The sequence below is a fragment of the Mauremys reevesii genome, linkage group 21 (genome assembly GCF_016161935.1).
Source record: "Mauremys reevesii isolate NIE-2019 linkage group 21, ASM1616193v1, whole genome shotgun sequence".
Classification (NCBI taxonomy): Eukaryota; Metazoa; Chordata; order Testudines; family Geoemydidae; genus Mauremys; species Mauremys reevesii.
In genome coordinates this window covers 6,793,877-6,820,617 of record NC_052643.1, presented here as the reverse complement: position 1 = coordinate 6,820,617, position 26,741 = coordinate 6,793,877, and the positions used below count along the sequence as shown (strand labels likewise).

At 45.0% G+C, this 26,741-nt stretch overlaps 1 protein-coding gene across 1 annotated transcript in view; it reads left to right on the top strand.

Moving 5' to 3' along the window:
* The first annotated feature begins 5,409 nt into the window (after nt 1–5,409).
* Nucleotides 5,410–26,741, top strand: part of TMEM51 (transmembrane protein 51) — a 32,711-nt gene continuing 11,379 nt past the window's right edge. Inside the window, exon 1 of the mRNA XM_039508735.1 lies at nt 5,410–5,569. The gene's annotated coding sequence lies outside the window, so the exon portion shown is untranslated. The remainder of the gene's footprint in view (nt 5,570–26,741) is intronic.

Below are 26,741 nucleotides of genomic sequence, written 5' to 3'. Positions count from 1 at the left end.
AATTATTTGAAGTGGCTAAAGTGTTCAAAGCTCTAAGGGAATGCAAAATTGCATTTGCAGCAAAATCAACACAGGCTGTAAGTTTTGCTAGTTCAGTAAAAAGAAGATGATATTGACGAGAAAAGAAACAGAGAAAATATTGTCCCACATATTAGGTCTCTTGTTTCAGGGCAAGACCTCTTTAAGGAAGCCAGGCATAGCCCTGTGGCTCCCACCTGTGACTGACTAGCTGAATCTCAAGTCGGGAGATAAGGCCAACGAGCAGCTTACTTGGGGGCTGGGAGGGAGCTGTATGGAGGGGATTGCCGGAGATTCTGGGTCACAGGAAGTACCAGAAAGGGGCTTGTTACACTAGGTAGGGAACAGACCTGGCTAGTGACACCTGCTCGCTCAGTAGAAGCAGGCTTCTGAGGCAGTAGGTCTGGGGTGGGGGGCAGGCAGCAGGACCTGGTTTACCTAGCTGATTGCTATTGGACTGTATTTGAACAATAAATACAACTCTAGGAAAAGGGAAGGAAATACTGATAGTGGTGGAAATTCCTTTGATGCAACTGGCTGGTAAATTGGCCTGTGGGCTTACGTGAGTGTGGAGAAACTAAGGCAGCAGCAGGGTCTGATACTTAGTTTGGGGAGACCTTGTTACAGCTATCTAGTGCCTAGTAAGATAACTTTACATATATTACCAAAATGGATTGGTCCATATGAAATCTCCAGACTAATAAGGAGCTAAGTTTAAGTAAACTTTAACAGTAATAAAATGCAAGTTTTTTAAATGCATGAATATCAATGTCATAGATAATGGTGGCAAGGGGGCTAGATCCTCACCCTGTGTAGATTGTAATAGCTCCATCTGAAGAGCTGGTATATGCCTTTTAACTAATACCACTAGAGTCACTTACTGTGACCTCCCGTTGTTATGTATTATTTTGTTATAGCGGGTACCATCCTGGTTCACTGGCCTGGGCAAAGGCCTGGGAGTCAGGGGAGCTGTGTTCTGTTTTAAATGCTTCCGCTGATTCACTGTGTGATGCTAGGCAAGTTATGTAACCTCTCTGTGCCTCAACTTTCACATCTGAAAAATGGGTACAACAATGCTTGTGTCCTTTTTTTTAAAAAACATATGCAGCATTGTTGTAGCTGTGTCAGTCCCAGGATATTAGAGAGACAAGATGGGTGAGACAACATTGTCTCTCTCACCAAGTTGGTCCAGTAAAAGATACTACCTTGTCTCTCTCTTTTTTTTTAAGTGCTTTGAGATCTACAGATAAGTCCTGTATAAAAGCTAAATAGTATCCCTTTAAAACTAGAGATGAGTCCGATGTAGAATTCTGGATGGATGGAGGTTGGATCAGGATTTGTTGTTCTGTTCAGGCTTGTCTTGAGACAACTCCAGTCTCGGGGAATGTACTGATCTCGCACTTCAAGTTTGCCTCTAAAAGCATTCTGGCTTTCCCCGGTGTAGTTGCTCATGGGTATGCTACATACTGAATGGTCTTGCTGGATGTCTGCTAGATAAATAAAATAGTCCTACATTTCAGAAGCAAAATAACATGAAATGTCATGCCTAATTCTGCAAAATAAACTAGTGTGGGTTTTTTGGGTGCTAACCATGAGATATCTTAAAGGGGCTTGATTCTCTGGAAGTGCTGAGAAGTTAACCTCTGACTATCAGGTGCCTTTAAGATGCCTTGAATTGGACACCCAAAAATTGAGGCACCTGAAATCACTATTCAATTCTGAATTAACTTCCGTGTTTGCTGTAACTGTTTTCATCAGCACTGCAAACTCTTCTGTGAGGTTGTATTCAGCATAATGTATTCTGGTCTTTTAGATTCATTCTAGCCGCTGTCAATGGGGAACAGCAGCAGAAATGAAGCAAATGGTGTCTGAATAATTCAAATAATTTTCCACTGATTGATTAAAACTGTACATCTGGTGAAATGAGCGAGAATACGTCTAAGCAATTTTATCTCTACCTCTCAGTACAGTTCCTCCCTTATCTGATACGTACATATTTCTGCAGCCCTAGTGACTAGAGATACATATTGCTCTCTGTCTCTGCTGAAAACTCTTGTTCCGTGAAGTGGTGCAGTCACACTGAATTCCTTAATAATAGCAGTTGTTAGTACGAACCCCAGACTAGATGGGCTGGTGGCAGCATTTTCAGCACCATGTTGCTGAGACATCTACAGAACAGAATTAGATGACATGAGAGTCGCTGACGAAGGTTGAGACACCATCTACCATCCACCCAAGGGCCCCCACTGTTTCTAACACCAGGGGGACTGAACTGTGTTAGAAACAGTTTGCAAATGCTCACAGTGTAGACAGGGTTCCAGAGGCCACTCAGGGCAAATCAGTAGCCCTCTGTCTAACACCCACCATGGGGCAGAAAGATGTGATGGGGAGAACCAGGGTCAAGGACCACTCCAGGAAAATCATGAATCCACTAGCACACAAACCTGCTTAGGGTTGAACACAGCAATCCTTGGCTTTGACAAGGCTGTTGAGCTACTCGGAACTGACTACTGCAGATTGTGGCTAAGGGGTTACTTCCTTCTTCCCTCATGCCCTTTAGTCAGACTGTCCGCTCATTTCCAGAATTTCACCCAGAGGGTTTTTTTTACAGACTCTACACAGGAAAGAATTACTTCATCCACCACTAACATCCAGCCACCTCTGGGCTGGAACATTGCAGCAGTTTAACAGTGCGTGACAACACTATACATTGGTTTAGGACAGGAGGTGAAGAATACCGGATCCCGATGAAACTGTATAAGGGGAATTTAGCGGGGAGAGAAAGTAACTTCAGAGGCAGTGTTGTCTAGTGTTTAGAGGAGGGGACTGGAGTCAGGCAGCCTGGGTTCAAATCCTATCTTCCCTATATGTGGAACTCCTTGCCAGAGGATGCTGTGAAGACCAAGACTATAACAGGGTTCAAAAAAGAACTAGATAAATTCATGGAGGATAGGTCCATCAATGGCTATTAGCCAGGATGGATTGGGATGCAAAACCATGCTCTGAAGTGTTCCTGGCCTCTGTTTGCCAGAAGCTGGGAATGGACGACGGGGGATGGATCACTGGATGATTACCTGTTCTGTTAATTCCCTCTGAAGCACCTGGCATTGGCCGAGAAGACAGAATACGGGGCTAGATGGACCATTGGTCTGACCCAGTATGGCCGTTCTTACGTACAAGCAAGTTTGGGAAAAAGGCAGCATTTTTAAACACGGGTTTCAAAGAAGAGGTGCCATAAAAATCCTATTAGCTGCATCTATAGCCCTAGTTATAGAGAAGCCTATTCATGAAAAGATTATTGTTTAATCTTCAAAGCCTTTGGTGGAGAAGAGGAACAAAATCAGATTTTCTGGTTGCCCTTTGCTTCCGTTTTATGAGGCTGCACCTGCTACATTATTCAAAAAAGCTGCCCGAAGGAATACACCACAAATCCAGAGGAAAAGAGGAAGGCGAGTGATTAACCCTCAAGCATCAGCCCTGCCCTGCTCATGGGATCAAGATGACTTAGTTCATTTTTGCAACAAAGTTGCTTTCCAGCCAACGAGTAAATGGGATATTTCTTTGCATTCTCCCCGGTGCCATGTTCACAGTACAGCACAACGGATGTAATTACTGACAACCAAAGCAAAAGCTTGTGCATGGCGCTCTTGACCTACTAAAAGATAAGCCTGAAAACACTGTGGTAAATAGAAATTAAAACAAAACTGAGAGCTCCTGTAAAGGAGAAAGGCTGATCTCCAACCCAGAGACTCCACAGTTCTGGTTTCTTCTTTGTTCTACGTCATTCCATTGACTTCAGATTGACCTTGGATCCGGCCCTTAGCGCACCACAGCAAACAGAAAACTGAAAGTCAAAACACTGAGTTCTAGTGAACATGTGGCATTTTGTATCTGATGTTTGTTAATGTAAACAGGCTTTGGAGCAGGGACTGCGTCTACTCTGGCTTTGTGCCCCACTTATCAAATGGAGCCCCAATCCTGGTAGGCTCCTCGGAGCACTACTGTAATATAAACCGTATGTACCACTACTACTATTAGACACCAGTACCGTGCAAAAAGATCGCAAGACACTTTAGAAATTTCACTAGTTGATAGTGCTAAAGGGTGGGACAGATGATACCATTCCCACCATCTGTCAGAGGGCAGGGACAATGTGGATTATCTGCAATATGGCCTATTTTTCAATGGAGAGAAGTGGATGTCCTAAGTCAGGGGTGGCCAACCTGAGCCTGAGAAGGAGCCAGAATTTACCAATGTACATTGCCAAAGAGCCACAATAATACGTCAGCAGCCCCCCATCAGCTCTACCCTGCTTCCCCTGCTCCCAGTGCCTCCCACCCACTGGCAGCCCTCCCCACACCTCCAGATCAGCTCTTTCATGGCATGCAGGAGGCTCTGGTGGGGAGGAGCAAGGGCATGGCAGGCTTGGGGGTGGAGTGGGGGCAGGGCCTGTGGCAGAGCCAGGGGTTGAGCAGTGAGTGCCCCCCCGGCACATTGGAAAGTTGGCACCTGTAGCTCCAGGGGTCTAGGCTCATTCCTTGTGTGTTCCACAGAGGAGTGAATGCCCCCTCTGTCCCATCTGGATGTTTCCACTGAAAAATCACAATGGAGTGACACCAGGCAGGGACAAATATGGATGAAGATCTCTGTCCAAGGTCAATGATTTGATGCACTTTCAGTTTATGGACCGTATAAAAGAAGATGAGCCAGGACCCAGTTTGGGGCATGATTTGCGAGTGAGGACAAAGTAAAGGCCCTGAAAATGCCATGAGTTTGTCAGTTCTTCTCAGCGAGCCCGGAGACAAGGCCTTTCAATGCTTGTAAGGAAAACGTGTACTGAGGTTTCAAACGTGGTTATGGCCTCATTGCCAGTCCTCTCCTCACAGGGTTTAATTTGTAGGAAAACAGGAATTGCCAGGCTGGATTGGACCCAAAGTCCACCTGGTCCAGGACCCTGGCTCGGACAGTAGCCAGCACCAGCTGCTTCGGGGGAAGTTGCATTGAGGAGGGGCTAGTTTCCCAACAGACCATTTCCTTCTCCCTCCAATTGTAGTCCCATTATATTATAGTCCCGTGGGCTATAATAACCCCAGCATCATCGCTTGGGATGGGGCAGACAGGGAACCAGAGATGGGGTCTTCAGCACAACAGTGGTGGGTCCCAATGGCAGGAGAGGTGCTAGGGGGATGCCAAGTAACACCCCTGTCCCAGGGGAAGATCAGAACCCAGGCCTGGCTAGGGAGGCTGCAGGCACCAGCAAGGGCCACCTGGCCCCGAGCCCACCCACTGGCTAGGGCGGTCCCTGGCTTGGCCGGCCGCCTGCCCACGCCCCTCATTGCTGTGTCGAGTCGGGAGGCTCTAGGACCCGGGCGCGGCGTCCAGGGGGCGTGGAGCGGCCGCGGGGAGGGCGCTGCGGGAGCCGCCCGGTTGCTGCTCGCTTCCTGCTGCCGCCCTGGCTCTCCCCTGCCAGGGGCGGGAGGAGGCGGCGGCCGCGGCGCGGAGCAGCGCTTGGGGAGGCCGCCGGGCATGGAGCGGCGCCCGAGGCGCGCAGGTGAGTGGGGCCCGGGCGGGACGCGCACCCCGGAGCCCGGTAACTTCCCCCGCGGACTTCGCTCCCCGTGCCCGGGGGAGGGAGCCGAGTCCGCCCCAGCCCGGCGCCTCCCGGGGGAAGCTGTGCCCTGACCTGGGGGCGCCCCGGCTCCAGGCAGGCTCCGAGCGCTCCCCTGCCCGGTGCGCTCGGATCGCAGGGGGGCTGGACCCTCCGCTCCGGAGCGCCCTGGACTCCCGTGGACGGGCTGTGCCACGCCCCGGCCCCGGATTTCCACGTCCTGCCCCGGGAGAAACCCGCCGCTTCTCCTGCGCGGCTCCCTCTTGCCCGCGCTTCCTGGACGGACTCGTTCCTCCTGCTGTAACACTTGGCCCCAGATCTGGCCCTGGCCGGAGCCTGGGAGCAGGGTCCCTGCCGCACCGGGCTGTCCCGGCGGGCTTCTGCTTTGCCTCAAGGGTGCTGGGTAGGATCCCGGAGTTCCTCCGAGTGGCTGTTCCGCAGGGCACTTGGAGACTTTCCTGGCAGCGGCGCGCACGGTTAGGGAACTTGCCGCTGCTGCAGGTTGACTCGGGTTTGAGCAGTGAGCCTCCATAACAGGGCGGGCCGAACAGCAACTTCAACTAGAAATAATTTGCACTGCGATCACCTTATTTCGTTAGCCAGAACTTGTCCTCCAAGCACCCTATAATCCAGGAGTGGCCAAATTTACTGGCCCTCCGAGCCCCATATGATGATCTTCAGAAGTTCGAGAGCCGGGTGCAACTGCCAGGGCTCGGGGTTTCTGCCCTGTGGCTAGGGAGGTGTTGCTGAAGCCCTGAGCTTCAGCAGGTGCCTCCCGTGGGGCGGAAGCCCCAAGACCCCTTTCCCCACTGGGCAGAAGCCCCCGAGCCCCACCATCCTGCTGCAGGGCAGAAGCCCTGAGTCGTCCGCCTCCCCCGTCTGGTAGGTGGAGAATGGGGGGACATGAGGGGCTTCCTGTATATTACAACTGAGACAACTGTCCTGTCAATAAAGTTGCACCCCCCCCAGCTGAATGTAATTCATTATCCAATCATTGCTTGGGTAGCTTATAATTCCGTGCAGTTTTATTAGTATTCTTTGTGGGCATTTGATGAGCAAAGTTGAATTAGGCTAGAGGGAAAACTTTCCAGGGTGAAGTGATGCAGAATATTAGGGAATTCTGGATGCTCATTAACTACTGAGGTGACCCTCGGGGGTACTTTCTGTATGCTACCTTGCAAGTAATATGGGGGAAAGATTGGAGCGGTTCCTTAACTGGAACAAGTTGGCACCGCTATCTCATATAAGAAGATTGTGTGCCTAAGAATAGATTTATATTTAATATTTCCCAAGCTGGTGTTTTCAGCATCTCTAGTGTGTTTTAATTCACCTGGTTATAGTGGAATGGTTAATCAAAGAACATTTGCCTTACCAACTGGCCAGGTTTCAGAGCTGAGGACAGAACTTCCAGCAAAAATACTGAGGAGGGATTAAACTGTGTAATTGATTTATAGTGATATACATATCCCCTTTCTGTAGGGGGGCAGGGGTTGGGGGGGAAGGTTGGAGTTTACTGAGATGAGGGATAGTAGAAAAATTGCTGCGTAAAACATCTTTTTTGTATTAAAAGGGAAGAGTGAACATTTGGGACCAGTTTGGAGCCAGGAGTCTGAAAGATTCCTAGCTAAGCTACTTGGCTTTTCCCAGTCTGATCCAGACCCCACCCACTGGCTCTGGTGTAGGCTTCTGTGAATCATGTTGATTGTCTTACTCATAAATAGTGGAAGTAAGGGCATGTCTGCACTGCCCTGTAGTTTGGACTACCGGGGTGTGAATAGCAGCATGCACCAAAGTACTGTGCTAAAAGTTCCCTGCATGGATGCTGCAGGCACAAGCCAAAAGTTCCTTAATTCACATTAACTTCTTCAAACAAGGTCACATTAATGAGAAATAGGAACTTTTTAGTTCTCGCCCATGGTGTCCACACAAGGGAGGTACAGCATATCTCTTTGGTGTGCACTGCTGTTCACACCCCAGTGGTCCAAACTGCCGGGCAGTATAGACGTGCCCTGAATCTTATGACCACGCTAGCAGATCTGCCCTTTACAGAGATTCTTTTCACATGTGTAACTGCAACTTTCATGGCCCTAATATTGCCTTCTGACTTTCTCTTGTTAAAAATTAATAACAACCACCTGGGAGCAAATGAAGTCCAGTTGAAAGTCAGCCCCATTTGTGCCCAAAGACAAAGAAGGAGCAGCTGAAAGTCTAAGAAGTTTAAAATACTCAATTTAAATATAGTATAAACAGAAAACTAGTCTCCTAAAATAGAGAGATGGAAACTGGTTTTACAACTCTTGTGAAAAACCTGTTTTTTGAGCAACTGAGCATGTAAACGAAAGCAATCTTAGTACCATATCTGTTGTTGTTAGTATAGTGAGCAATAACTTCATAATGGTTCATTCTATCTTACTAGCTGATGGCCTGTCATCTAACAAGGTATATCAATAAATCATATGCAAGGTATATCAATAAATCATATGTGGGCTTATGGTTATTCTGCACGTCGGGTCATATTTCTGCATTCCAGTGTGTCTGTGTGCTAGTACCTTTCCAAAGAGTGTCAGAATGAACGATCATTCTTAGTTTCTATTAATTGTTAGAAAATTAAATGGTGACCTTCCTTCTCCATTGTCTTGCGCTCTGTGTATTTCCTCACACCAGTGCAAAGGGGATGTGAACACTTCCTGATCAGTTGTGTTCAGTGCCCATTTGGCACTGATCTAAATGATGACACACGGGTGCAAGGCAGTGGAGGTGGAGAGTTGGGCCTCTGGCTTTCTCTCAGGGGGGCTTGTTCTGCATATGCTTAAGCACGTGACTGACTGTGAATGTGCATGTGAACTTTTGCAGCAGTGGGGGCTAGAAGGAAAAAGTGGAACTGAGGTAGTCAGCAGAAAACACCACTTGTCCAACGCCAATTTGATTCGGTCTGTGGCTTTGCTTAAGGGAACTTGCACACAGGCATATTGTGGGAGAACAGAACAAAAGGACTTCTGCCACTTGGTGTATTGCAAGAGAAAGAAACCCAATTATGTACTAGGGGTAAGGAGCCTAAGTCTCATTTTCAGAAGTGAAGTAGGCACATATGTTTTATGAAGATCTATGGGGTTTAGGCTCTTAAGTCGCTTAGGGGCTTTTCAAAATGTTACCCTAGGTCTTTATTAGAAGCAAACCAGCTAACAGTTTTTTATAAGAACTGCTAGAAATGTTTCTCCAGTTTAAAAAAAATCTAATTTAAATAGCTGTTTTTAAAACCTATTAGTAACCCCCTGAAACCCAAACATTGCTGTACTAACAATCTGTTAGTGAAGCTGACTTTATTGCCCAAGGGATGCAAAAAGCAAACAGAGAATAAGTAATAACAAAAAACTTCTAATAATCTAGGATGGTATTAATAACACAGGTGAATGTTTTAAGTTGATAGTAATGCTAATACAATTGGTGGTAGAAATAAAAGCAAGCTTATTTCGTCCTAACAGTTGTTTTGGCAGGCGTGTGTGAATAATGCATGACAACATCCTAAAAGACTTTACTATGCAGTTTGGTTAGAATATTGTACATTCTGGTCTGTTTTTTTTCAAAACGATCTTATCTTCAGCTGTAGCAGTGACAAATTCTTTTGTTTGTTACAGTATTTAGAGAAAAGACAAGCCATTCCTTCCATTTGCTTTGAAAGTAAATGTGTTACAGCATACCGTCTCTCTGCTCTTGAACCTGTCTTGCCACCACTTAAGAGGCAAAGACTGAAGGCTTTTGAATCTATGTCCTTTCGGTGTAGAATTGAATTGTCTTAAAGTCAGACCGTAACCTTTTTTCAACTCTTTCCTCTTGTCATGTATTTCCCATTCCCTTTGCCCCCAGATATTAGATACAAAGGCATTTGTTATGAGTAAATCATGCATGGGGGATAGAGAACTGGAAAATGCATGTTATGAATATGGTCATTTGAACAAATTACAGGCGCACACAGGACCAGTTGGTATGTACAGAGTTAATTTACTATAAGATGAATTAGAGAGGCCAGGTAGATTGTTCAGCAGTCTCCCAAGGGATGTGATGGAAGCCCCATTGCTTGAGTCACTTAACTAAATCATTTGAGAATGTATTGTAGGGAACAGATTAGATGCCCTAATACAGGGGTAGGCAACCTATGGCACGCATGCCAAAGGCGGCACGCGAGCTGATTTTCAGTGGCACTCACACTGCCCAGGTCCTGGCCACCAGTCTGAATTTAATTTTAAATGAAGCTTCTTAAACATTTTTAAACCCTTATTTACTTTACATACAACTATAGTTTAGTTCTGTATTATAGACTTATAGAAAGAGACCTTCTAAAAACGTTAAAATGTATCACTGGCACACGGACCTTAAATCAGAGTGAATAAATGAAGACTCGGCACAGCACTTCTGAAAGCTTGCCAATCCCTGCCCTAATAGGTTACCTCTACCTCAGAAACACAGGAATAGAAGAGAAAGGAGCATGGCCAGTCATCCCACCCTCAGCACATTGGTGAGTAACTTACTGTTAGGGTTGGCTGAACAGAAGACGAAAGAAAGAAAAACTGAGTTCAATATGTTGTTTGAATCTGGTAGGTACTTGTAAAATAATACATTGCCCGGACAGTATTTGGCCAACTATACAGAGCTGATCCAATAACACAGAAAAGGGTTGGAGTAAATTATTTGGAATAGCAGTGAAATTCATCCAGTGATTCCCTGACCACTGTAACTGTTCAGTGCATCTCTCTTGTTTTTGTTATTTCCCTCCTTTTCTTGCTTCCTTTTCCTGTAATAGCCCCTGGTCTATTTTTTCCCCTGTGTTGTCTTCAGTTTCTGTCTCTTTCCCTCTCCTCTCCCCTCCCACTTCTGTTAACATTTCTTTTCCTTTCTCTTCTCCCCCTCTCCCCTCTCCAATTCTTATACTTCCCTTTTCTAACTTACCCTGTCAGGCTCACACTCTCCTGCCACCTCTCCCCCACACTCCGAACCCATCCAGGGACCCACCTGTAGGACTTGGAAACTTTACCAGGCACTTTCTCAGGCTAGAATTTCTCAGGTCTTTTACCCAAAGCAGATGATAACTTTCCTCAATCGTGGGTCTAACTCCAAATTTTGTGCCACTGAGCAAGGACTGAGTGAACTCACGCTGTGATTCAAGCAGATTTATAGTTCTGTGGCAATGCATCTTATCAGCATGTTGCAACCATTAGTAGCTGTCCACCCCGTCTCATGCAGTGACTTCTGGGCACAGTCGTGGTAGGCGACTCCCTTTTTCAAAGCATTCTTTTGTCAGCGCTCTGATGAAGAACATGGTCAGGAGTGGTGACAGATGGCAGCTTCCCAGCAGTGTAAGTGTTTGAATGTTACTCTCAATACCTGATTTAATTTTAGCTGTTTTGTTTGCAAAATATTTAGTGTGCATAAAAAATAAATTATACAAAACCACATCAGATATACAGAGGCTGTATTTATTCTGAAGCTAGGGGAATTGGACTGGGAAACGAGGAAGGGCGTTCAGCTGGCAATTTTAATGTTTTGCAGGAAATAGGCTTCTACTGGGAGGAGGAGATTGCAAGTGGAGATAGTGTCTAAAATTCTGAAGGGCACTGAAGGAAAATTACTTGGGAGACAGGATCAAGAGGAACATGGGAGTGGTGGGGTTGGATCCAGTCAGTCCTTTTAAGAAGAATGACTTTGGACCTTATTTAGCTTGTTTTACTTCAGCTGGAGAGGGTAAAAAAAGACTTCGAACGTGATGTCATACAATAGGCATCATCGAAATGCAGGCGGGAAGTGGCAGGGCTTTGAAAGATGACAAAAGTGCAGTTGAATTAAAAACAGAAGGGTGGGAGGGAAGATTAGGAGTGAGAAGGCACCATAAGAACGACCATACTGGGTCAGACCAATGGTCCATCTAGCCCAGTATCCTGTCTTCCAACAGTGGCCAGTGCCAGGTGCCTCAGAGGGAATGAACAGAACAGGGAATCATCAAGTGATCCCTACCCTGTCGCCCATTCCCAGCTTTCCCAGCTTCTGGCAAACAGAGGCTAGGGACACCATCCCTGCCCATCCTGGCTAATAGCCATTGATAGATGAATCCATGGAAGATAGTCTATTTCTTTTTTTAACCCTACCATACTGAAGGGGACAGTATAGTAAAGAACTGGAGAAGGCCTCAGACCAACTCCAGCATTTATGGCTACATAAAATGACACTTTTAATGCCTCACAAGCATACATGTAAAAGCCAACACATTATGGAAACTGATTTGTGAAGAGTTCTGTGACCCACAGAACAGTAACCGTGGGACAGTTTTCCATGAGCAAGGAGTTAGAGATGCTTAGACGTTGTCTGAAGTGAGTGATTCCATAGTACCCACAGAGTGGCAGTGCTGCACAGACAGACAAGAAAGTACAGTCTGCTCTGCAGGGGTTTACAGACTGGAACAAGGAGCTTTTCCTAAATTAATCCCAGCCTAAGGGGCCAGTTTCTTGGGGGAAGGGGGCTAACCCTAGTCATGTTCAGTTGATTTTGCTTCTGAATGCATTCGCAGGAGGAAGGGTTCTAAAGCGCAAGGGATGGCCTTGGTGTTAGAGAAAGCAATAAATAAACCTCAGCTCATGGGCTTCTTATACACCCTGGTCATCACACCTAACAGAATGGGATTCTGGGAGGCCTTCCACCCCCTTCTTAAAAGCACAAGGTAAACAGCAGTGAGTTTTGGATCAAGTCATGAAGATTTGATGCTGAAGATAAGTGACAAAGTGATATGTAGACTCAGGATAGTCGCTTTGGTTTGACATTAACTTAATGTGTTCAGAGTGTCTCCAAACTACAGAATGGAGTTATGCCCAGAGATGATGTGTTAGAAGCCTGAAGTAACAAAAATTCTGCTTTCTGGTCCCGTGTCAATAGTTACAGCTTCTGAAAACCGATGATCCATTTTAGGGCTTGCTCTGAACAAGAGAGTATGTGGGGTGACCCCTTCTGTGGAGCTGGACTGCATCTTATAGGGGGGAGGGATAGCTCAGTGGTTTGAGCACTGGCCTGCTAAACGTAGAGTTGTGAGTTCAATCCTTGAGGGGGCCATTTGGGGAAGCCTTTGCCTTCTCTAAAATAAGTATTGCTACATCTATTGTTTTAAAAAAAAATTACAAAAGAAAACATTCTACCGTGTACACTTCTCCTCCTGGGAAGAGGATGAAAGAACAAATGTGACATGTCAGTCTTATTGCTTAATGAGCTACTGGAAGGATCTTGAATGCTACAGTGATGAGCACAATATCAGGACCTATATAGAATAGAATAAAACAGGGAGGAAGCAGTGACAGTAATATATGTGCACCTGTTGGAGCAAGTGTACTACTTATGATTGTCTCCTTGTCAGCAGACAACTACTGTTGTGAAATAAATTTTGTCTCTACCTGATGCTATACAAGGAGAATGTAAAAGGTGCCATTCAGTAGCGTGGAGATGGGTGAACTGCTAGTTAAAAAAATGAACAGGCGAGAGAATGTCTCAGGATACAGTTGTAGAAAATTGGGGTCCAATCTAACTCCCATTGAAATCATTGGGCTCTTAAGATTATATGTTTGACTGTAAGCAACCTGGGGACATGGAGACTGTCTCTTTTTTTATGCATAGCATCATGAATATCTATGACCCTGTATGAATAATCATAGATAAATAGGTAGAAAATACTTGCTGGTTCAAAAGAAAAAGGGGATATTGCCAATACCACACCTGGCTTCACATTTTTCTAAATACCCCTTAGGCCTGTAGCTGCTGCTTGCAATACTAGAAATATAATAATCAATACCTGAGTTCTATGGAACTGAATATAAAGGTACCCAGTATATATAAACCACCTTAAACCCAACCGAGAAGGAGGGAGAGATCTAATCTATCGGTTAACTATCCAGCCTACTGCAGCTGCATTTAGTTCTTGGAAAACCAGAGATGTGGCTTTAATTAAAGATTCTAGTGAGTGTCCTCTGCCAGGTCACATACTAACCATTTCAGCTCAATTCATTTTGAGCATTGTCCAAGATGCTCATAAGAACTAAGTTTTTATCGGAGTATAAGTTTCTCCACAGAGGTCCAGGTAAGAAGAGCAGCCTTGTATCTAGCTTCCATCATAAGGCTGAAGTGTATGCAGCATTAGTAACCAAATCATTGTATTAATCTATAGCAGGGGTCGGCAACCTTTCAGAAGTGGTGTGTCGAGTCTTCATTTAGTCACTCTAATTTAAGGTTTCGCGTGCCAGTAATACATTTTAACGTTTTTAAAGGTCTCTTTCTATAAGTCTATAATATATAACTAAACTATTGCTGTATGTAAAATAAATAAGGTTTTTAGAAGGGGATGGTATAATGGGATAGCCTAATTTTGGCAATTAATTGGCCTTTGACTATTAGCAGTAAATCTGCCCAATGGCCTGTGATGGGGTATTAGATGGGGTGGGATCTGAGTTACTACAGAGAATTCTTTCCTGGGTGTCTGGCTGGTGAGTCATGCCCACATGCTCAGAGTTTAGCTGATCGCCATATTTGGGGTTGGGAAGGAATTTTCCTCCAGAGCAGATTGGCAGAGGCCCTGGGGATTTTTCGCCTTCCTCTGCAGCGTGGGGCACAGGTCACTTGCTGGAAGATTCTCTGCACCTTGAAGTCTTTAAACCATGATTTGAGAACTTCAATGGCTCAGACACAGGTTTGATACAGGAGTGGGTGGGTGAGATTCTGTGGCCTGCGTTGTGCAGGAGGTCAGACTAGGTGATCATAATGGTCCCTTCTGACCTTAAAGTCTATGATTCTATGCAGAGTCCCCCAGACCGGTGGCCAGGACCCAGGCAGTGTGAGTGCCATTGAAAATCAGCTGGTGTGCCGCCTTTGGCACGCGTACCATAGGTTGCCTACCCCTGATCTATAGGCTTCCAGAAAGTGTTCTTGAATCTGGTTGACAGAGCCTGTTCTGGGGTACTACGTTCTTCACAGTAAATAGATTTACCTTACTTTACTAAACCTTAATTGCCAGATTCTGGTAGTATCATCACAACTTGCTTTTTGTTGCATCCTGTGTTTGTCCTGCCTAGAGAGAACTTGGTCCAATGAAAGATATTACTTCACCCACCATGTCTCCCTAATAGATGTATCACAGGATTGTGAGGCAGGAACTGCTGAGATCTAATTCTACTTCTGTGACTGATTCAAGGAGCCTTGACAAAGTCATTTCCTTCTTGTTCTCCCCCAAGCCCTTTGTGAAATGGGGACAGTGCCTACTGGGCTTCCCTGGGTTGCTGTGAAGATTAATCAGAGCACTACATAAATGTTAAGTATTACTCAAAAGCAAACCAGGGAAACTCATGAAATCTCAGGAAGGCCATAACGTTGGGACTTCTCCATGTTTTTCTATTTTTGTCTGTTGGTTGCTGAAGTGTATGTAATAGTCTGAGCATAGTGTTGTTTTTCGCATGTGTCCAAGGACTTTGATAGTTTAGGAATGCTCAAACAGTTACACTAAACGGGACTGCTCACTCTTGAGGCTCCACTTCTAAAATTTTTAAAACCTGCTGACATAATTAGCACTGAGCCATTACCCATGGAAGGATTTTGGTACTTTCTTGGTCCACATGTGCTTTATTTTACCCCTGGATTTAGTAGACTCTGTGCTTTCATCAAGTCACTCTTTCTAAGAGACCCTTCCTTCATTAAGGACTCGTTAGCCCTAGAGACCATTCAGATGGGTACCTATGATTTTAAAAAATAGGTGTGAATAGTTAACTTCCTTGAAGTAAATGGGAGCTGCTGGGCATTCAGCATTCTTGGAATTCAGGCCACTTACCTGGGTGCCCAGAAATGGGCACCTATTTTTGTAAACCTGGTTCTAGATCATTTTTGGAACATACATTCTATTAGTACAGCTAAGCACCGACGTGGAGATTGGGGAAGAGACTGACACACACTGTCAGTGCACAACTGAACAGTAGCACTTATCTGACAGTCAGATCATTATTTGCAGGGGTGTTGTAGCTGTGTTGGTCTTAGGATATTTTAGAGAGAAGGTGGGTGAGCTAAAATCTTTTATTGGGCCAGCTTCTGTTGACAGATATTGCCTCACGCACCTTGCCAGTCAAACCACTAGGCAATTGGAACAGACTTCAGGAGTTTAGGATTTCCCAAATAGGGCAGCATTTATTCTGCTGTGACAAGGCAAAAGAGCTCAGGTTGCAGGATTCTTTGGCCACGTGTGGATCTATGGATCATTCATTTGCAAGGATAAGTAACTAATTATTTGGCTCAACTGGTGAGGGATTTTACTTCCCTTAATGTCTTTCTGATTTCAGAGTTTAAAAGGAAGCACTTGTTAGCTGGCGTATGGGAAGCTCTTCTTGGTGAATAGAGATGGGTGGGAGCAAGGACACTAGACCATTCTTCTGCAACATTTGTTTCTGGTAAACAGAAGGTCATTCTCTGTCCTTAAAGTTGTGAAGCACTTTGCAGATGTGAGACTCCACAGCCCCAGAATCCCAGCGCTCCTGTTCCTAGCTCTGCCAAGCTGCAGCAGAGCGAAATGACCAAGTTGCTAGATGATTTCAGGGCTGTGAGAGGGCTACTGTAAAACTGACAAGCGTACTGCAATTTCACGCTGTTGGGGCTTGGCACAGCTGTGAGCAATGGAGGCTGAGGAAGAGAGAGTAGTGGCTGATGGAGCCAGGGGCGGCTCTAGCTTTTTTGCCGCCCCAAGCATGGCAGGCAGGCTGCCTTCAGTGGCCTGCCTGCGGGAGGTCCCCGGTCCTGCAGATTCGGCGGCATGCCTGCGGGAGGTCGCCGCTCCCGTGGCTTCGGCGTTTCCGCCGCCGAATCCGCGGGATTGGTGGACCTCCCGCAGGCCAGCCGCCGACGGCTGCCTGACTGACGCCCTCACAGGGACCGGCAGGGCACCCCCCGCGGCTTGATGCCCCAGGCACGCGCTTGGAGCGCTGGTGCCTGCAGCTAGAGGCTGTGGGCACCTCCAAGTACTGAAGACTTCCCATGCCTAAGTCATGAGGCTGGAAGAGCTGTAGCAAGGGAGATTGCTCCTCCCCACTTTAGTCAGGAAAGTATGGCAAAGGGGCTTCAGACTTAGCAGCCTCTGCTTAACTGTGTCTAGGACAAAAGACGCAGCCTGCAAGCAGGGCCTAGGGACATCAGTCCAAGGCCTCGAGTGTTCCTTATGGACTGGCCGGTATAATTATAGGTTTGGTAGAGTTGAGATTGGCTCTTCAAAACACGTCCCCTTTAAGGTACGTGGGTTATTTCTCTTCTCCAAATCTTTATGGAATAATGTACTGAACATGTACATTGCAATGGCTAAAACCCATCTGACCTGCTACATACACCACTTTCTGATTCACACCTTTATGGAAGTGGATTGAGAAATCTTGAGCCCGCTAAGGAATAATGAAATGAATGGATTTCCAGAAGCTCTTGGTTCAGGAAAGAATTGGTGCACTTTAATGAGTGCCTCTCTGGCTTGCTCCTGGAAAAAGCACACAAGAGCTTAATCTTGGCCATGTATGTTTTCAGTATTAAATTCTTAAAATCAGCTTATCCTCATTACGCATAGGGTTCCACTGTTTAGTGCATCCCGTTCCTGGCAATGAGAAGCATGCAAGGGAATCCTGAGTCTGGTTCATTGTTGTATTAACCCTCTATTGAATTTACTGTTCCTCATGGAGTTGAATCCTTCTACAAATCATGACTGTGCATAAAATGGGTAAATGCAGATGACTGCTGCTAAAGAACCCTCTAATGGAGCAAAAGCTGATTATTAATACTGCAAATGCCAAAGACTTCTCCAGCTTGTTCAGTTCCACCTCATACAGAAAATAGCCGGGGAATAGCTACTAAACATGAAAACGGAAGGTAGGTGCATTTAATGTAAGCCTAAGTTACTAATCAACTGTAGCTTCAATGGTAAGTGGAGCCAGGGCTCAGCACCTCTGAAATTCAGGCCCCTAATTTACATTTGTAGTAGATTTGAAGAGGGGTAGTGTAAAATGTATTGGATAATCTGACCCTGGGTCTCCTAACGGCAACTGAACTCTGCAGACTTTCTCTGTTTTTTTTAACTTCCTCTTAAACATCTGGGGATAAAGCCTTCCAATAATGTTAGCTTTTGAGAGGTGCAAACTCTATGATGTCTGTTCTTTGAGTCTGTAAAGCTTTGACAGATCTAAGCCAATTAAGGCTGGAATTTTTAAAAGAGCCTACGACACTCGACCCCCACTGACAATCCTAGCTTAAGCCAGGGAACCCATTGTGACACTGCTTCCCATATTTTTCATAGTAATGTGATATGATTGTGACATATTTTATGCCAGATAGGTCATGTGAGATATCATCAGAAAGGTCATGATTTACTGAATATGATTATCCTATTTGTATGCATGTATCATTTCTGTATCTGAAGTTAGGAATATTGACTAGGAATCTGTAGTACAAATTGTGTTTACACGTGGGGAACGCCCACTAGACAGAATGCAGTCAGTCTGGATGGCTAGCTGGGAACAAGTCAATGGACCATTAGGGTGAACAATAGGTCTTAGAAGATGCTAATCTCCTGCCTTCCTGAGAAGTCTTCCTGAGGATGTTACAACCAGACTTTGAGTTATGGCTGCAGGGTCATGTGATCAAGTCACGGGTACTGGAATCCATCTTGAAATGCCAATGTTTTTCCAGGTTTCAGAGTAGCAGCCGTGTTAGTCTGTAGCCGCAAAAAGAACAGGAGTCCTTGTGGCATCTTAGCAGGGCCAGCTCCAGGCACCAGCACAGCAAGCAGCTCCTTGGGGTGGCCACGGGGAAGGGGCAGCACCTCCGGCTCTTAGGTGGCAATTCGGCGGCAGGTCCCTCACTCCTTCTTGGATTGAAGGACCTGCTGCCGAATTCTGAAGCGGTGGCAGTAGAGCTCCCGCAGATCAAGATCGTGGCTTTTTGCTTGGGGCGGCAAAAACCCTGGAGCCGGCCCTGCACCTTAGAGACTAACAAATTTATTTGAGCATAAGCTTTCGTGGGTTACAGCCCACTTCACTGGACGCATAGAATGGAACATATAGTGAGGAGATATATATACATACAGAGAACATGAAAAGGTGGGAGTTGTCCCACCTTTTCATGGCTCTAAGAGGCTAATTAATTAAGATGAACTGTTGTCAGGCTGGAAGGGTGTCTAGCCTGTGAATGAAATATCTGAAGTTTTAAGCTGCAGGCCAGTGCAGCTGGCCTTCAAGAATCTCTGCAATCTGCCTAAAACAACATTTAGAGTGAGAATTTGCTACTTGTAACCAGTATCTTAAGCTTAGATTGCATGTTTATTTACTAAAGTAATCTTCCTTGAGCTGTTTGCTAACCCTTATAATCTATCTTTTGTAGCTAGTAAACTTTTGTCTAAACCCAGTCTGTGGAATTCATAACTGTGAGGCAAAAAGCTGTTGCATCTCTCTCTCTCCACATTGAGGGAGAGGGTGAATTTTATGAGCTTACGCTGTACAATTCTCCGTGCAGTGCAAGACTGTACAATTTTGGGTCTACCCTCTAGAGGGGGTCATGCACTTGAGTACTGGGCAAGTCCTTCGCTGAAGCCTTCCCATGCAGGGGCTAGTCAGAAAGCCTGTTTGCATGTTACGACAGCTGGGTCTGTCCCTATCTGTATGTGTGCTGGTGGAAGTGTCAGACCTGGAGCAGGTCTGCAGCTTGTTACAGCAGTACAGTTAAAGGTAGCCCAGGCTGGTGGGTCAGGCAGGCTCAGTGGTTCCCCAGTTCCAGGTGGCACCCCAGAGGAGGGGGAACCTGTCACACCCATTACCCAAGGAAAATGAATATGCAGTGGAATCCAGGCTGTGACCGATAAGGCAATTTCCTGGCCTTGAAAGACCTTACTGTATTAAGTTCATGTATTATTGAGGGCTGTGTCTACATGTAACCTCTCTAAGGGGGCAGATGTGACAGAGGTCAGACCTGGAAGTTCAAAAGACTATACTGAAAATGTGCCCGCCAAGAATGTACTTTTGGGACAATAAGCGTTAATGGATTTCCCGCTGAATCCTTAGGGCTCTCCCCTCATCCAAATTATCCAACTCCAGTTATGCAAAGAAACAGCCTTTTGAAGGTAAGCCTGAGGAGAGAGGGCCTTTGTCTGCTGATTACCTGTTATGGAAGGCCAAGATCAAAGGCCTGAGTTGTATAAAGAAATGGCTGATTTTCCCAACCTTTGTTCTGGTTCTGGATCTAAGACAGATTAACTATAATCACAGAGAAAACCCAGTATGGGTTCTGAAGGACTAACATCTACTACAACGCTATGTTAGAGCTGGAGGAGTCCTCTGGTAAGCTTTTTACCATGTGTGTAGGGTTTTTTTTATTGTTTCAATATATTTCTCTGTAATGATTTTACCTTAGGAATAAATGTGCTTGTTTAGAAGGAGCTGTGTGGTGACTTTTATAACTGCAGGCAATACACTAGTCACAGCCTTTGAATAGAAAGCAAAGTGCAGGCACTGGCCTGTTGAGGCAGTTGGACTTGCTCTGGATATCACAGTGTAAATTCATTGAGCTGTGCAGAACTTAAAACCCCCACTCCAAAGGGAGTGAGATGTGGGTCTGTGTCCAAGGAACGTGACTACTGGGAGCTGGGAACTGTTAAGTGGGTGCCCTCGAAGGATTCCTGAGGGGGAAGTACAGGCACAGTTGCTTTGAATCTGTGATGCTCGCTCTTAGCAACAAAAAGAAAATACAAAGAAATGGTATTTTTTGTTTAAAGAATGACTCACTCAGACTTCAGAGCAGCTATCTGGCAGTGTTCTACTTGTAAACCACAGTAATGTGACTTTCTAAATGGCAATCAATTCCCAAAGTGTGCCCAAGCATTGCATTACAGTGGCATTGTCTTTCTTGCCAACATTTTAAAGTTGTAAAATTCATCTGCATAGGTTCTGGTATACTTTTTTTTTATTGCATCTTCAAGGTTCAAATTCATCAATGGCGTAAAGGGTTCACTGTAATTATAGAGTGCTTAAATCTGTGGTGTGCAGGCTAATGGGAAGTCTGACCATGGTGGCAGTAGAAAGCATAGACCACACACACACTTCTGCCAAGATATAACTGTCTTCTTTTAAACTGGATTAGTCATAAATTGTGCAAACTACAGTAAGTACAAGTTTGTTGCAGCAAACGATGGACTTATCTTCAGCAATTTGGGGGGGGGGGATTATACCTGGCATCTTATCTCAGATTCCTCATTTACCAGCATCAATGGCAGATTTGTTCTTCGTGTCTAGGAATGCCTAATTAATTCAGTAGTCTGATGGGTAGACTCCATCTTTGCTTTAAGAACAGGAGTACTTGTGGCACCTTAAAGACTAACAAATTTATTTGAGCATAAGATTTTGTGGGCTAAAACCCACTTCATCCTTGATGATGCGCTGGACAGGTTTAGACTATTGTAGTTGTAAGAATGATTGATAAAGATCTTGTAGGTGTTTGTCTCTGTCTATCAAGCGTTCTTACAACTACAATACTCACCTGCTGAAGTGAAAAAACAGATTCACAGAGCTAGAAGAGTACCCAGAAGTCTCCTACTACAGGACAGGCCTAACAAAGAAAGTAACAGAACGCCACTAGCCACCGCCTTCAGCCCCCAACTAAAACCTCTCCAGCGCATCATCAAGGATCTACAACCTATCCTGAAGGACGATCCATCACTCTCACAGATCTTGGGAGACAGATCTTGCTTACAGACAGCCCCCAAACCTGAAGCAAATACTCACCAGCAACCACATACCACACAGCAAAAAACACTAAGCCAGGAACCTATCCTTGCAACAAAGCCCGTTGCCAACTCTGTCCACATATCTATTCAGGGGACACCATCATAGGACCTAATCACATCAGCCACGCCATCAGAGGCTCGTTCACCTGCACATCTACCAGTGTGATGTATGCCATCATGTACCAGCAATGTCCCTCTGCCATGTACATTGGCCAAACCGGACAGTCTCTACATAAAAGAATAAATGGACACAAATCAGATGTCAAGAATTATAACATTAAAAAACCAGTTGCAGGACACTTCAATTTCCATGGTCACTCGATTACAGACCTAAAAGTGGCAATATTACAACAAAAAAACTTCAAAAACAGACTCCAATGAGAGAGTACTGAATTGGAATTAATTTGCAAACTGGACACCATTAAATTAGGCTTGAATAAAGATTGGGAGTGGATGGGTCATTACACAAAGTAAAATTGTTTCCCCGTGTTTATTCCCCCCGCGCCGCCCCCCCGCCCCAGTTCCTTACACCTTCTTGTCAACTGCTGGAAATGGGCCATTTTGATTACCACTACAAAAAGTTGTTGTTTTTTTTCTCTCCTGCTGGTAATAGCTCACCTTAACTGATCACTCTCATTACAGTGTGTATGGTAACACCCATTGTTTCATGTTCTCTCTGTGTGTATATATCTTCCTACTATATTTTCCACTGCATGCATCCGACGAAGTGGGTTTTAGCCCATGAAAGCTTATGCCCAATACGTTTGTTAGTTTCTAAGGTGCCACGAGTACTCCTGTTCTTTTTGCAGATACAGACTAACACGGCTGCTACTCTGAAACCCATCTTTGCTTTGTGACTTCCAGTAGAACCCCATAGTCTCGTTTGCAACATAGGACTTCAAATGATGCATACCCCTGCAGTTCTGAATGCACACTGTACATTACCCTGATTTCACGTAGGAGGGTGAAATAGCCCTCGAGCCTAATTTAATAGGCTTGTTACGCATCATGGCTGCGTCAGGGATTTGACCTTTTCCCTTAACTGTGGACTCATCTACGGCTATCTCGTGACTCAGATTGTTGATATTTCAGAAAACGTGGGAAGAGGGCAATGTAATGGGGAAACAAATCAATCCAAAGTTTGTTGGGAGGGGGCAGGCGGAGGAATCCTCAGATGCCCCTAGAAGTGAATTGTTGTGGGCAGTGATCTCTAAAGAGCTCACTGACCTGCATAAATGCACCTGCCAGCATGATTCCTCTAAAAAAGCTGTTCTTTCCCACCACATGCCAAAGGTGGTATCTGTGGCTGCCTTTGGGTTGGAATTCTATACCTGACCCCTGTTCGGTGGCCTTTGCAGACTGACCAGCATATTATCATTTTCCTAAAAGTGGTGGAGTTATTCATCCAGATCTCATGTGGCTGAGGCCTCTTCAGTCCTTTAATTCCAATTGATCAATCGTTAAAGCATCTTTGAGGAAGGCTTAAACTCCTATGCTCCAGGGGACCACACTGAGCACTTTAAAGGAACGCAAAACAGAAGTGGCTTCCCCTCTTTAGCCGTTGGCTTATCTAATTATTTAAATAGATGGTGTGTGTGTGAGAGAGAGAGAGATTCACATAGGAAAACTTTAGACTTATAATGGGGGAAAGGGAGAGAACCTGCTGTTGCCTGAATGTGGGATTCAGCGTGCCAGCAAGAGCCCAAAATGAGTGAGAACGTCAGGTCTATTAATTCATATCTGAATACTGGGGACATCCCAGCAGAATTTTCAGAAGCCTTCTCAATCCATCGCTGACTTTGCACTCTTAGCAGCTGACCTCCCTGTGATCTGCTGCCCACCATCTATCCGTTTCCTCACTAGTCATCCCCTAGTATGATGACCTGCCGCCATTCTGTCCATGATAACTTTCTCTAGGTTATTTCCATCTCTACACTTGATGTGACCAAAGTACAGAAGTTCAAACGTTTTGCTTTCCAAGAGCAGAGTCCACTGCTCTCCAATAATATTTCTAACAAGTGTTTGTCATCTTTTCCATCCGGGAAGTGCAGGAGTCCTTGCCAGCATCACACATCAAAGGTTTCAGGTTTTTTTCTTGTCAGTGGCATTAGTTTCTCAGCACTCACACCCGTAAGTTGCTATGGAAAAAATTAAGCTTTTCACTCGATGAACTTTTGTTCATTTGAGAAGCCACAGTTTTTCTATACATCTTTAAGGGAGGCCGGGGCTGAGTGACCCATCCCTAGTCATCTTCTGATTTCTTTGGAGTATCCTCCTTGGTTGGATATATATAATCCCAGAAAATTAAATGAATCTTTAATTGTGATGCCCGCCTGCATCCTATTGTTATTCATTTGTCAACATGTGTGCATTTTTTTTTTTGCCACATTCAGGAATACTCCATATTCCTCGCTAACCTTTCATAGAGTCCAACGTTTGTTGTATTGCATCAATGGTTACAGCAAAGAGTGTTATATTATCAGCATATCTGAGGTTGATTAAGAAATGTCCACCAATTGAAATCCCAGCTCCTTCCACTTTATGAAAATCTTCCAGGGCTTGTCTCATAATAAATTCTGCACACACATTGAAAAGACTTGGGGACAGAATGCACCTTTGTCTCTCACCCTGGCCAGTGGAAAATCACTGCACTGCGGTCCGTTGTTGACAGTGGAGACTTGCAATGCGTTCAAGCGAGATGCTTCCGAATCCCCATGTCTGCCAGTATCCTCCAGAGACTGTCACGTTGGAGGGTATCAAACGCTTTGGCGTAGTCAATGAAACACACAATCAATGGGTGATTATGCTCCTTGCCCTTTTCAGTGATACAAGAAGATATTTACGATTTGATCCTGTGTGCCTTGTCCCTCTGTGGGACCAGTAGTTCTGCTTCTATCATTTGCTTCATGTGATCCTGAATTATGTAGAGCAGCACTTTACTTGTGTGCAATACCAGGGAGGTGGTACGATTGGGTAGTAATTGTTTTTTATATCCCCTTTCTTTGATAAGGGCAGAGAATGGCTTTCACCCAGTCACCTGGCCGATTTCTATTCACCCACTCGTGGTTGCAAATTTTCCACATGAGAACAATACTGGTGTCACCAGTCACTTACAGCAATTCTGCTGGTATGCTATCTAGCCCTCGTGCTTTCCTGGGTTTCATTTTCATAATAGCATGCACTGCTTCCTCATGCAGGATTGACGGCTCTCCTTTCTATCATCCTATTCAACAGTCTGTCATCTATTGTAAGTGGATCTGATGAGGCATACAGATTGGCACAGTAATCTCTCCATCTCCATTTGATATTGTCACCTTCAGGAAGCATTTTGCCACCGTGATCCTTTTTTATGGTTGGTCATCGGCGGGGAAAATGAGGAGCACAAGAAAAACCTGGTTTACAGTTCTACGTGGGGGCAGGAGGAAATAACATCTCCAGCATAAACAACCTTTCTGGCAACAGCAATTCTAGTTTGGTGATTTAGTGTTTCTAGTGTAAATCATTGACAGTCCTGGAAATGCGATAACGGCAGGGGTGTGTGAGGCAGAGGCAAAGCTGGGTCTAAATGCAGGGACTCAACCCATCTCATGGAAGCATGATTAATTGTGAGGTGGGGGGCAGGGCAATAACTCATTAAAGCGGAATTGGAGACACTGAACTCCTTTTACCTTAAAAAAATAAACAAAGTGAGGGTCTCTCTCTTAAGGCCCAATTTAGGACTAAACTGGAGTTGAGCAGTCGCCACCACATGGGATTGGAAAGGAAAGAGTCAAATGGCTTGGTAAGAACCAGCCTATAAGGTGCCAGGAATACTTCTTCAGGCTGCCTCCCCTTTGATGCTGGCTCTGCCCTTCCAGCAAGTGGTTGGAGCTGCTAGTCCTGCCAGACTGGCCTGTACTTGGAAGCAGATATTTCTTAAACAGATGGGGGCAGCACTAACTGCTGATGTCCCAAGCAGAGGAGAAGAGGTTTGTCATCTTACAAAGAGGAGGGAAATTCAATTAAAAAGTGGACTATTTAAAAAAAAAATCCTAGTTTAATTTGCCCTGTTCCCAACTGCATTTTAACACTCAAAGGATTTTAGATAAAACTTTCAGAAGCACCTTTCCCAGACCTGAAGAAGAGATCCTGTGTACACTCGAAAGCTTGTCTCTTTCGTCAATAGAAGTTGGTCCAATAAAAGATATGACCTCACCCACCTTGTCTCTCTAATATCCTGGGACCAAAACAGCTACAACACTGCAAAAAGCACGTAAGTCATTTAGGAGCCTAAATTTCCATTGACTTTCCATGAGATTTAGGTGCTGAAATCACTTCTGAGAGTTGGAGTTGAGAAACTTAAGTACATTAATGCTTTTGGAAACTTTACCCTCTGTCTGAGAAATAGTTTCTTACCCTTTATGGTGGCAAAATAAAAAGAGAGCAAGTCAAAAGAACCACTGTCCTGTGCATTATTATACTGAGGTGGGAGAGAAAGAGGTAGCAGAGTGGAGTTAGCTGAGGCTTGCCAAGTGTATACTCATGTCAGCCGTGTCTCAAGGCAGTGCTTTCAGCTCACTTTAAGGAACATTAAATTAATGTGTCTTTAAAATAAGTTTGGGGAGGGAAGGTGAATTAGAACAAGGACCATTACAATTTTGATTTCTGCCACTTGTGGGTTCTCAGCTGGGGGCTGCCACCATCCCTTTCTTTACGTTTAGACGAAGGGTAATCCCAAATTTATGGGATAGAGGGGTGAAACGTTTGGGTGTTATAATATGGAGTCATGGTATGGAAGAGGCTGAAAACTACTGTGCTGAGTACTCCTAATAGAGTAAAATAAAATTAATCACCTGCTCGTACGAAGGAGCTAGACAATGCCGGTAGAGTCCTGCCATCTTGTCCATATAGGGCCTGATCCAGAGCTCCCTGAAGTCGATGGGAATCTTTCTGATGGCTTCAATGGGCTATGGATCAGGTCCATAACAGGGAGAGCCACAAAGGATAGCATTATACAAATTTAGTAAGTGGTCAAATAAACATCTCAAAGATAATGTCTGACAAAATGTCCTTTCTTCTCTTTTGGTAATAGTTTAATTTTACATTTAATAAGGAACTGGTAAATTTATAGTAATGAAGGAGGGGAAGAAGTCTTAATAATGTAAACCTTTGGTACAGGACTCTCCTGTTAATTTGCCAAGAGGAGGCGAGAGCTCTAGGTCTGTGCATGCTGGTTAGCAAGGGTCTGCTGTAGTTCAGATAAACATCTACACACCATACGACAGGCCATGGCTATAACATGTTTCAAAGGACAGATGTTAAATTTCA